Source organism: Artibeus jamaicensis, unplaced genomic scaffold (genome assembly GCF_021234435.1).
Source record: "Artibeus jamaicensis isolate MK-2021 breed Jamaican fruit bat unplaced genomic scaffold, CSHL_Jam_final contig_452, whole genome shotgun sequence".
Classification (NCBI taxonomy): domain Eukaryota; kingdom Metazoa; phylum Chordata; class Mammalia; order Chiroptera; family Phyllostomidae; genus Artibeus; species Artibeus jamaicensis.
In genome coordinates this window covers 16,150,867-16,163,303 of record NW_026521837.1, presented here as the reverse complement: position 1 = coordinate 16,163,303, position 12,437 = coordinate 16,150,867, and positions in this window count along the sequence as shown.

Genomic DNA, 12,437 nt, shown 5'->3' with positions numbered 1-12,437 from the left:
GTAGGGAAGAGTGAGGCAGCCTTGTGGAGAAAGTCTCATTTAGACCAAGCAATGACTGCAGTGCAGGGGGCGGGGGAGCCATGGGAGAGCTCACTGGTGTGCATTCTAGGCCAGGGGACCTGCAAATAAATGCAGAAGGGCTCAACCTTAATCACCTAAATAATGATTTTTACATCACTAGGGATTCATAGTAACTTTAAGCTGTTCATTGATCAGGCATAGTATTCTCCTTTTGTAAGCATAAATTACATATATGCTATTTTAAACCTAAAATATTAATATTTGATGCAGATTTGTGTGGTATTTTTAAGTAACAATGGCTAGAGATAGGACTAGAAGAATTAATAATGCTTTGAAAATTGTTTTGAGGATTTTGTAGTTTAAATGAAATTCAATAATTTACTAATACATATAATAAATAGGTAAATTCAAGAGGCTGTTGGAAAGAAAATACTGCTCTAAGAAGGACTTACATAATCCGCTGAATGGTGGGTGGTAATTTTAATTAGATCTTTCCACAGAGCTGCCTCTACATAAGGTTTTCTTTTACTCTTTAAGGTAAAAGCAGTGTGTGTTAGCATCACCATTAAAATAGAGTTTAAATGGAACTCAGCTACTTTCACTCAGAGAATCTTTTGGGTGTATCTTCAAAGTCAGGAGGTCTCAGCTTAGGTGTTGCAACACACAGGTAGTAAGCTGAGACTCTAGATATTTCCTAGTAATAACAAAAATATTCATGTTTTCAGATTAATTAGTATTTAAAAGGAATTATTAACACAAAGAAGGGTAACTCTCTAACAGTATCTCTTGCATTAGTTGCAATGCCATGTGCTTAACTGATTGGAAAGATTGGAGTTAGGACCTGTTTATACAGCTCTTCTGAGCAACAGTTATTGACACACCATCGTTTTGGTGATAGAATTTTTTGGTTTTAGTATTTGCTTCCCCACAATTTTGGGATCCATTCTTTAACATATGAACATGTTATGAGAACCTACCTTTCATGTGAACATCATCTGTTATGTCTATCATGGTGGGAAAATAGGCTGAGAATCATTGCTCCATATTATATAGCAAATACCTATTAAACTAAAGTACTGGAAACAATGTGTGTTTTTGTTTTCCTTTTGTATTTTAAAAAAAATATACCCATTACTTATCACAAAACTGTATTTGGGCTATCATAAATAATCCATGGTACATTAGTAGAAATAATTATAATTAATTTAGTCTGCAGAATCCATTCATGATATACATTGACCAGCTTTGCATTGATGTATTTCTCTAATATTGGTTTAGAAAAAATGTTAGTCACTTCATAACAAAATAATAAGATTTCTGATTTTCCAATAAAGATTATATTTGTCAATCAACAGACAATTTATTTTTTCGTGTTCAATTCTATTAATTCTTTATTTTTATTAATTATTTTAATAATATGCCCATTTTATATTTCTTTGTCTTTTGGGAAAAATATACCCTTTTGCATGAAAATAAGTACTTTGTTATTTTCTTCTGTGCTTGTCTCTCCAACCCTTTGTGAAAGCATGGATGGAACTGTAGAGCATTATGCTAAGTGAAATAGGCCAGGTTGTGAATGTCAAGTACCATCTGATCTCACCTATAAGTGGAACATAATGAACAAAACAAATGAGCAAAATAGAACCTAAGACATGGAAACAAGGAACAGACTGACAGTGACCAGAGAGGGGGTGAGAGGGGGATAACAGGGGAAAGAAGGGGAAGGGTCTAGTCAAGGAACATGTATAAAAGACCCATAGACATGGACAACAAGGTGGGGATTGACTGTGGGAGCTGAGGAGTGTGGGATAAGGGAGAGCAATGGGGAAAAATTGGGACAACTGTAGTAAAACAACAATAAACAACTAGGAGTGGGGTGGAAATGGGAGGGAGGTGGGGAGGGCTGGGGGGATAGGCTGGGATGGGAATAAAAGACAGAAAACTGTACTTGAACAACAATTAAAATAAAATAAAATAAAATTATTTTCTCAGTTTGGCATAGCTGGCATATCTATATCTATATCTATATCTATCTATCTATCTATCTATATAACATATTTACAATGTTTTATATTTAAGTATTTTACAAAATGTTGTGTGGTGATATATTTGTTTGAAGAGAACAATTTCAATTGTTACTGAACTCTTATTGGCTATGGATAAAGTATTAAAGCACCTGAAACTTATGAAATACTTTATAAGAAAAACAAGTAAAGGTAAGGGTAGCAGAAATTGGTGATTTTAGTAGCAGGATGTAATATAGCTTGGGCAGTCCTGCCTTTGTAGATTGCAAAATATCCAGATAATTACAAGCCATTTTGCATTGTAAATATTTCCCAATAAAAAGTGCCTTGAACACTATAGGTAAAAGTTATTTTTATTTTACTAGTTTGTTAAATCTAGGATTAATCTAGGCTTATTTTTTAAAATAGCTCAAAGAGCTGAAAAAGTATATGAAATTCTTTTGTAAATTACCTTCAACATCAGCTACATTTAGCCTTGGCAGTCTTCAAAACAATTATAAAGAGTCAGAGTTTATAAGTATATAAAATCATATAAAATAAATTATACATAAATATATACATAAGTATATATTTTTATATGTATATAGTCTCCACATAAGAATCATTGAGAGACATTTTTCTTTTCTATTAGCAACATGTATAGTTAGGACCCTAGGTCACTAGGGTTTAATTAACCACAGAAAAGCTGCCTTGCAAAGAAATATTATTTACTAGAAAAATATTTAAAGTGAATTGATGTTTATGTCTTTTATCTCAAATTTCAAAAAACAAGTAAAGATATCTAAAGTTATATACAGACATAGTTATAGCATAAGAAATAAATCCAAGAAGGAATAAACATTTGTATTCTCAGACCACAGTTTTTAAAATGAGCTCCACTTTATGCCTAGAGCTTCCTATAAATTCTATTTTTATAAATGTCACATATGTCACAATGTTATATATTTAATAAGTATTGTAGAACTTTGGGGAATCATTTCTCATTTTGGTGTTTGTCATGGCTGAATAGTGAACAGAAAGTACTTTAGCATCTTGCCAGGGAAACCTGCCTATTAAGTTTTTCAAGTCTTCTGAAAACATTGATTCTAAGGAGAGATCAGGGATTGATAACTTCGTGTAAGTTTTATTTTTAGTCAAGGAAGCCATGAAGAGTTTCAAACAGAGTTCTTGGATGTTAAATCGAAGGATAAATGAGCCGGAAGTTAAACAAAATATCTTGCTTCTTGTTTAAAAAATAATCTAAAATTTAATCACTTAAGTAATGTGTGAAAGGCATTCATTTATTTGGCATTTCTGTTTTCCATTTCAACTTTGGACCAAGCACTGAATTAGGTAAACACCTGGCTCACAGTGGTGAATCAGATTGAGAGGGTTTTTACCCTTACGGAGCACACAGTGTTCTAAGAGACGCATTGAATCAGACAGTAAACAAACACAGAGGTGGGCAAAAGTAGGTTTCCAGTTGTGAGTACATAAAAGAGTTTATTCTTGTATTATTATTTGTTAATTATAATATTATTTATTTGTGTCACAGCTGCAAACCTACGTTTGGAGGACAAAACTCTCCCCTGTGTATAAATATATAACTTAAATTTATGACGTGTTAAATAGGGCAAGGATTGGCATTGGGATAGAAAAAAGTTTTCAGCTCTCTCTGCCTTGGAAGGCCACTATGAGAAGATCAATGGAACTCACATTGGAAGGATGAGCTGGGGCAGACCCAGTGAAGAGAGGGGCACAATTCTCCCAGTTGAAGGAACCATGTGCACAAAGGCCAGTATTTTGAAAAAGCTGACCATCTCCTGCTGGGAATTGTAAAAAGACCAGCATATTTGCCTCAAAACATTAATAAAATTGTTTAGGTTTATGAAGCTGAAAAATGCTAATATCTTAGGGATATTTTTAATGAATATCTGTCTCAATCATCTTGCTCAGACACTTGTCCAGGAAAGAACACAAAAGAACATAGTTATCACCATGATTGATATAAAATGATCTATACCCAGAGGAAGAATGCTTTACAGAGCTTTCCCAGGAATGCTCTTTCCCCACGACCTCAACTCCACTCTGCAAAAGCTCCTTCCACCAGCGTGTCCTTTCTTGTCCTCACTCCTCTCTCTATCTAGGATTTTTGTATTCCTCTGTAATAATTAGCTAATGAAGATCTCATAAAAGAATCATATGCTTATCTAACTATCTGGCATGCCTCAAATGTAGTACTATTTATTCAACAAAGCCTTTTGTTAAACAAATTTTCTACCAAAAAAAGCTTTAATGTTGTACTCTGTGTATTACAATTTTAGTCAAAAGCATAATATGGTGGCCTGATTCAAAGGGCTTGCGTTTAAAACTCTCAGCACCTGCCCTGACCAGTGTGGATCATTTGGTTGGGTTTTGTCTGGCAAAATGAAAGTTTGCCTGCTTGATTCCCAGTCAGGGGGCACTTGCCTAGGTTGTGAGTTGGGTCCCAGTCAAGACGTGTAAGAGAGGCAAACAGTTAATGATGTTTCTTGCCCTCTCTCCCTCCCTTCCATTCTCTAAAAAAAATCAATAAATATTAAAAAATATAACTCTCAACACTGGTTTTCTGAGTTCCCATCCAACTCTAACTTTCAAAGACTCTAATTAGAATGAAGGGTATTGAATATTCATAAACCCAATTTTTTTACTTTGGAAAAAAAGACTGAGATGTATTCGCCTAAGAATAAAGGTGCTAAAGCACTTACAATTCATTTTTGTAAAGTAGGAGACCCATACTTTGCAAAAAGCTCATGCTAGAGTTTTCATTCTGGCAAATCAGAATCATAGACATTCGCTGTCCCTAGGAAGCCACCAAGGTCCTAGAAAGCACTTGGATAAGAGAAACTCTCAAGTGAGTCAGCTTCCTCCAGGACTAACTAACTCAGAAAGAGAGAGAGACTTTAGCTCTAGCATAATCAGGAGGCCCTATCTCATCTCTACCTGCTTCTAGAAAGACTGGTATTATAGAATTATAATCTAGTTTGGTCTATTGTCCACCATAAACTTAAAAAAATTATTGTTATGTCATCTGTTACTTTTTCTCAAACCTAATTTTTCCATATTTTGAGGTTTATCTTACTGAAGAAATAGGTCTTCAGCTCTTCCTTCCAGTTATTTTACTATGTTATGAAATCATTAGAATTATCTCATTTTATAGAAATTATTCTCTCTTATTATAGAAAGGGTAAAATGGAGAAATTGGGCTAAGACCCCAAACTGAAGGTCTATTTCAGAGGCTCAATTATCCCCTGGCTACCAGACTAAAAATTGTTATAGAGGAAATGAATCATATTCCTTTGGCCTCAGTGCATTAGGTAATGTTCGCAGCAACAGTGAGAGTCCCTAAAAGGGCAACACTTAATCATTGGCTGATATCTCCCTACCTCATGTAGGAGACCTCTTATGTGAGGTCTCTCTACCTTTAACAAATATTATTTTTCTCCTTTTCAAAATGTATACTATGGAAATATTCCAGAGTCCATGCTCTACCACTTTGCTCTGAGACTAGCTTGGCATTTTGATCTTACCCATATGAATTACTTTCCAACTACTAAGACTAACCACCCACGTGCTCCATAGGTAACTCTCCCTTCATAACCTCCAAAGCTGCTCTGTTTCCTGGGTTCTCCATTTTAGCTTGTGGCCCCCCACAGCTATTGAGACTGAAAAGCTGACCATTATGCTGGATTCTTCCTCCTGCACCAGGTACCATGTCTACTCAATCATCAAGACCTCTTGGCTTTACCTCTTAAACATGAAAGATCAATTCCCTCTCTCTCTTCCCTGCTAGCATGGTCTTTCCTGGTCTTACCCTCATCTCCTGCCCAAATTCTGCAAAATACATCTAGCTCATGTCCCTGCTTATTGTACAGTGGCTTTGGACTAGCTCATCCAAATCTTCAAAGCCCTTCCACAGGAATGCCCAAATTCAGCACTCTCTATTTCTGTTTTTTAAATGCAGAAAAGGGGGGAAATTGAGACATCTGCAATAGTATGAACAATAAAAACTTTTAATTAAAAAATACAATGCATAAAAGCCTTTTGAGAGCAAAGTAAAAAGAAGCACTAACTTCCTAGAACCTCATTCTCTCACCTCAGGCCCTAGGGCAGGATACATCAGGATCCTGTCGTGGACAGGATGTGTAATATGCAGGATGTACAAAGAATGCTGTGTACACTTTGGACCAGCTTTGGTTGGGTCCTTCCTCCTGTGGGAGTGAGAGGATTTGGACACCTTCTTTAAGGATGGATTAATGCTAAGCACAGGTGCACTTCGTGGCTCAGGTGTTATTGATGTGGTCTCCTCCTTTACATCAGAACAGGAAATCTTTCTTATTGATCTCTTTCCCTTAAGAAGAAGGGGATTTATCCTTCGCTGTCTTATTTCCCCTGAAAACCCAGACAGAGAATTCAGGATCTAAATGCCATGGACTTAACTACTTTATCATCAATTGGAGACATGCTTAGTAATGCTTAGTAACATTCTTTTATTTAGATTTACTGAGTTTTTAAATTTAAGTTTACTCAGTTCTCACCAAAAACATAACCTGTATGACTAACTAATTTTTCCTTTTCTTTAGAAAATTCCCAATTCTTAAAGAAAAGTTATGCTTTCCTATTACTTTCTTCCAAAAGAAATTTGGGACATTCCATGTACCCTGCTCCTGTCCTGTTTCCCTCAGACTTATGTCCTCAGTCCCCAGCTGAGGTATCTGGAAGGCAAATCTGATCATGTCACTCAGCTTAAAAATCATTCCAGTGTTTCTCCTTTTCTCCAGGGTATGACCATAAATCAAAGGCCCTTTTTGACAGGTCAGCTGGCCTCCTAATGCCCCCTGTACCCCCCACCAATCTCAGGCAACACTAAAATGCTTGCATTCCCCCTGCACCCACCATACTTAGGGGTTTTTTTCTTCCTTACTTTCTCTCTTGATAGTCCTTTCCTAGAATATTCTCTCATCATGACCCCTTCTCTCAACAAATTCCTGCTCATTTTTTAAGATTCAGTTAGTCTTATTCCCCAGAAGATCTCTGATCTCAGTGTCCCTCTGTGGCCTCTCCACATCCTGGGGTATCATTCTCTCACTGTGTGCAGCATGTTGTACTGAAGTATTCTGCTGATGTGTGTGTTCAATCATTTATCTCCAAATGCCAGCAGAGAGACTGACTAGATATCCAATAGCGTTTCTGAAATAAATGTGTAAGTAAAAGGCTCTTGATACCATGAGAACCGGTTTCCTCTTTACAGCCTAGAAAAGGGCTGCAGATGGCAACATCTAGGTAGGTCAAAAAGTTATGAGCTAGTTCATGGTGAAGGCAGGAAGAGAATAGGAAATAACTGGTCTTTTTAGCATGTGCCTTGGGACCCTTTTTCAGCTGCCTTACTGGTTTCTTTCTTAATACTCAAGGAAAATGAAGCCACAGTGGAAATTTTTGTGCTTGAGGGAGGCACCTGCAATGATGGACCAGCTGTTTCAGTTACAAAAAGCACATCCCCCCACTTTTGTCATGCATGTCTCAAAATTGCTTTAGAAATGAAAGAAAATGTATGGAAAATGGTCTGTTACTCAGTATGTAAATCAGCTTCCAGCTTACAAACCACTTCATAGACTGAGGGATTATTAGAGAGAGTAATTATACCCCTACTGTGTGATTGGAGTCTTCTTGTTTACCCTTAATTTATATTTATTACTTTTTAATACCACTGAATTTATTTCATTCTCCCCCATTAAGTTCTCATTCCCCCCCCCCCCACAACTCCTTGTCTGCTATAGTTCTAGATAAACAAATGTGGGATGAAAGAATGGTTTAGCTCAGCAACCCCTGTTTGCTTTGGTAGTTGTGATAACTTTCATTTTATATTCTTCTCTTTGTTATTTATGTTGGGGAACTCCTAACATAAATTAATGTTGGCTCACTGCTATTTATGTTGACTTACTCCTTCAGTAAGCCAGAACCTAGAATTTTCATCACAGCTTCTTGAGTTGTCTGGTGAACAACTTGGGGGCAGGCCCTACAGCAGACAGGATCCTAACAGAGAACAGTAGACAATCAAATTAGATTTTAATTGAAAAAAGTTTCATTAAGGCTTTTTAGAGGTGTCAGCAGGGTTAGTCACTCCAACAAGGAGTGAGGAAGTATCTGAGGTCTCACTACTGTGGGAAGCTGTGATTGCTTCGAGGTCTGAGAGTCAAGGGCAGGGGAGAGTTATCAGAATCTAGCAGGAGCTGGAGCCATAGCAAAGTGGGGTCCTGACAGGAGCAGTGGCCACAGGCAGAAGAAATAGTGACTGCCATGCCAGGGTGGGCGATGAGGAAGACAGGGAATAAACGTCCTCCCATTCCTGCTGCCCTCTGACCTTCTGGAGCAATGCATTCATCACTCCAACTTATTTCATGTACTCACTGTCCACCAGATGTCCCGTTGCTACATTAATGCTAATGGTAGGTCCAATCCTCAATGTCACATGACTGTTTTGTTTATTTATATGCTTGAGATATAACCCATGGTGTAAAGTAGCCCTAAAGAGACACATTTGGGTGAATAAACATTTCAAATTGTCCCCACCCCAGTTCATCTGTGAAGTAGTCCTAGTCCCATCCCACATATTTTAAACTACATGGCCTATATTACTCGGATGGAAGGGGAAAGATTTTAGGTATGGCAGGACAGCTCCTTCTACCCCCACGAATTTCTCCCTGAAGTCATGACATACAAGGATTTAGAATCTTCCAATCATAGAAATTTATACTAGGAGACCCCATAATACACTGCCTTTGGCTGCCAAGCCCATTGGGTAACACAGTGTCCCCTCACTTTAGATCCTGGAGGCTCCCTGACAAAAGTCCTGGGAAGTTCAGAATGGGAAGCTGCCTCGGCTGCTCAGTAGAGCTCAAGTTTCACCTGCTAGTAAAACCCTCAGGACTTGCCTGCAGCCCCCTGGGATCCTTTCAGGTGATGATCTGGAGTGTAGTCTCTCTGCCTGAAATCCCATCAGTTCAGAGTTGACCTTCTGTCATTGGCGACTCTGAGGCTCTGTGCCCACACAATATGTGGGATGGGTGGGCAGGAAAGGGCATGTCAACGTAAGAATTCATACTTGTAGAGAATTTATATGAATTTATTTGAATCAAACTGATGACAGTTACTGGGAAGTAAAACCTCAATAGGTTGAGAAAAAGCTCCCGAAAATGGCAGTTTTGCACATTATTTTATACACTACAATCAAAAGTGAAGGCATAGGGGGTTCAATGGAGTCCCTTGGTGATAGATTAGGGAGGTGAGAGAAAGCAAAGCAGGGAACTCTCTAGGATTGATGAAGAAGTAAAATTATAGCCACATACTTCCTTCACATAGGTGAGTACAGGGTAGTTAACTGTTAACAATTAATATGATAACAATAACACTAAAGGGAAGGTGGGCTGGAATGAGAGTAAAAGACAGAAAACTGTACCTGAACAACAATTAACATGGAACAAAATAAAATAAATATATTAAAAATTAAAAAATAACACTGACGGGATTTGTGGCCTCCAACGTGGTGCAGTGGTTGTGCTTTGAGGGGTCCTGAGAACAGAAAATTACTCTGACATTCCAAAAGTGTGTTATCATAGAGGCCAAAAGACAACAGACAGCCTCTATTGAGGTAAAGATTGACTTTTTTCAGGGAAGTTTCTGACCTAGGACATGACCACCATGACCTGCTTTTAGTTACAAAATTTTAATTTCAGACCATTCTTTGTGGTTACTTTGATCACTGAGTTGTGAGACTGTCATCCAGGCCTCCCCCGAACTTGTCAGGTTTAGTAGGTGGCTCCTTTTCACCCACACGTCAATTCAAAGGATGTATTGATGACCAACTTTTTGGTTAGATGACGATGTCCCACGGTGCTAGCAAGGCTCGTTTCTAGGAAATCTCAGTGTCTGTGTTTGTCTCAATAAACAGGGCAGACCCCTGATGGTGGAGCAAGCCCATAACCTTTGATGGCATTCAAGACTGAATGATTACTATTCAAAAGAAGAGGTCAGGTGAGTGGAAGGCAGTTATATCCTATCTGTCCTGTTACGAAATATTCTGAATCATTTCTAATCTTTGAATTACCATGATCCAAGTCTTTGTGCTGCCTGGCTTAAGTTTTGTTTTTCTGTATCTAATCCATTTACATACCAGGAACAAGGACAACAGCATTAAACCAGTAACAATAAGTAGGAACAGAAAAATGTCTAATACCAGACAAGGAAGAGTCTCAGGGGAACAAGGAACCCAGACAACTGAAGAACACTTAACATGTATTATCATAATTTTTCATCAAGCTAATAATATGTTTTCCTCCTTTGTCCACTGTCACTTGTACTTTATGATATATTTGGCCAGTTGAGTTAAGACAGTCTACTATTTCCTTATCCAGAGGCTCTAATTTTTTCTCCTGGCCAGTTGATTTCCACAGAAATGACATCATTAAGATGGTTAGGTTCAATTTCCCAACATATTAGATTTTCAGTATCAATATTACCATAGGTTTTATTAACCTCTGGCAAAGTTATTTTGCTTATAATTTCAGGATCACACCATATTTCCATAGCATTTATTGTAAACTTGGTATTATTACAATAAGAATCACTTAAGATAACAGAAAAATTCTTAAACCCCCCCCTAAAAAAACCTGCCTCTTTTCCATATACCATTGTTGTTATTTGTTGGGGTAGATATGATAGGCCAGGATTGGGTGAATTCAGTATTCCGTAGAAATTAGGGGTGTAACCATTTATTATTTTGATTTTCACAATCAGTTAGCTGGATTCCCATTGTTTATTATTTTTAAATATGGCCCATCTACTTCCCATTGGAAATATTCTAGTGTTGTTGAGGATGGTTCTATGCCACCCAGTTGAAATACTGAGAATTTAAGCTTAGGATCTAACCAAAGTGCCTGGGTTTTTAAGACACTATGTCGTAGATGGCATTTTTCATCCTATATATTCCAAAATCTAGGAGAACCACATGAGTCCCATTAATGTCTGACCTGGTTTTGTGTCTACTATAGTGAGCTTCATATGTAACTGTGTTTCACAGGTACTTCAGATTCATCTTGCATTAACATAGACAATAGGCCCTGTTCAGTTGGGGTACAAGCACATCCCCATTGCTGCATTTGTGCATAAGTATTTTATAGTCTGTTGAGTCTGTTGTACGCACCTAGCTAAGGCCTCATTGTCTTTCCATGTTGCTTCCACCCTTTTCCTTCTTGGAACAGCATTTCCTTAAATGACCTATCTTAGATAAAGAGTCTTTTTCTAGTGAATGATGTTCCTCTTTATCTGAAACTTCAGCTTGTCCCAGGATATCAAGATTAGGCTATAATCCTCCACACAGTCCCCTTTTCTTTTAGAGGGCCAGTGTTGTTGTATCAACCAGGAATGTTGTTGCAACAAACGGGAATGCTGTTGCCATTGTGTAGCTATGGTTTGGAAGCAATTAGAGTATATGAAATGGACTCTCAAATGTTGAGTTTTCCATGCCTTAGTTAAATGGGTAGGGGTAACCTCAAATGAGCTAGAGTTTGAGTATTTTACAGGGCTTCCTACAAGTATTCAGGATATCAGGATGATGGGATAGTTACAAGCATATCTAACCACCAATTAATCCCAGTCATTTCTGAAATGAGGACTCTTGACTTTTTTCTTGTTTCATGGACATCCAGTCACAAGAGCATGACTGGAGTTCAAGGACAAGATATACTATGACAGATAGGGCAGGTCACTGTAAGCCTTTTCCCATTGTATCCAGGTATGTTTCTTAGCTTTTCATCATCCATTCCTATAGCTATATAATACTCATCTAGATTGGATCTGTGTATAATTCTACCAAGGGAATTATCGAAGAGATTTCTTGGAGGAGGTGTTTGCCCGAGGCAGGTCCTTTGTAATAGATATATCCAAAAAAATATGTACCAATACTTATATTAATAGTAGGAGAAGAGCAATGTGTGGCCAACAAAGCATTAACTTCATTATCATAAATGATAATCAGAAAATCATTGTCTAGTAATCAGAAAAGATTAGCAGGTACTCAAGTTAAATATTCTATATCTAATAAGGGAGGGTGTCTGGGGAGACAGGTATTGTTTCCATTAGTAAAACATAAGGAGGATAATAACAATATAAAATCATTCTGTGTACATTCAATCTGTAACAATTAGGTGATACGAGAACAAGGTCTGAGCAACATCAATTTGTGAGCATATAGGCCTTGTGGATGTCTTGGGATAGCTGTCTGCCTTTGGTGTCAGCAACTTCTAGTCCTTGAAGTTTTTGCTCATTGCTATTGATAGAGGCCAGTGTCAATGACAGGAAGGAGTAGATGCCCATTCA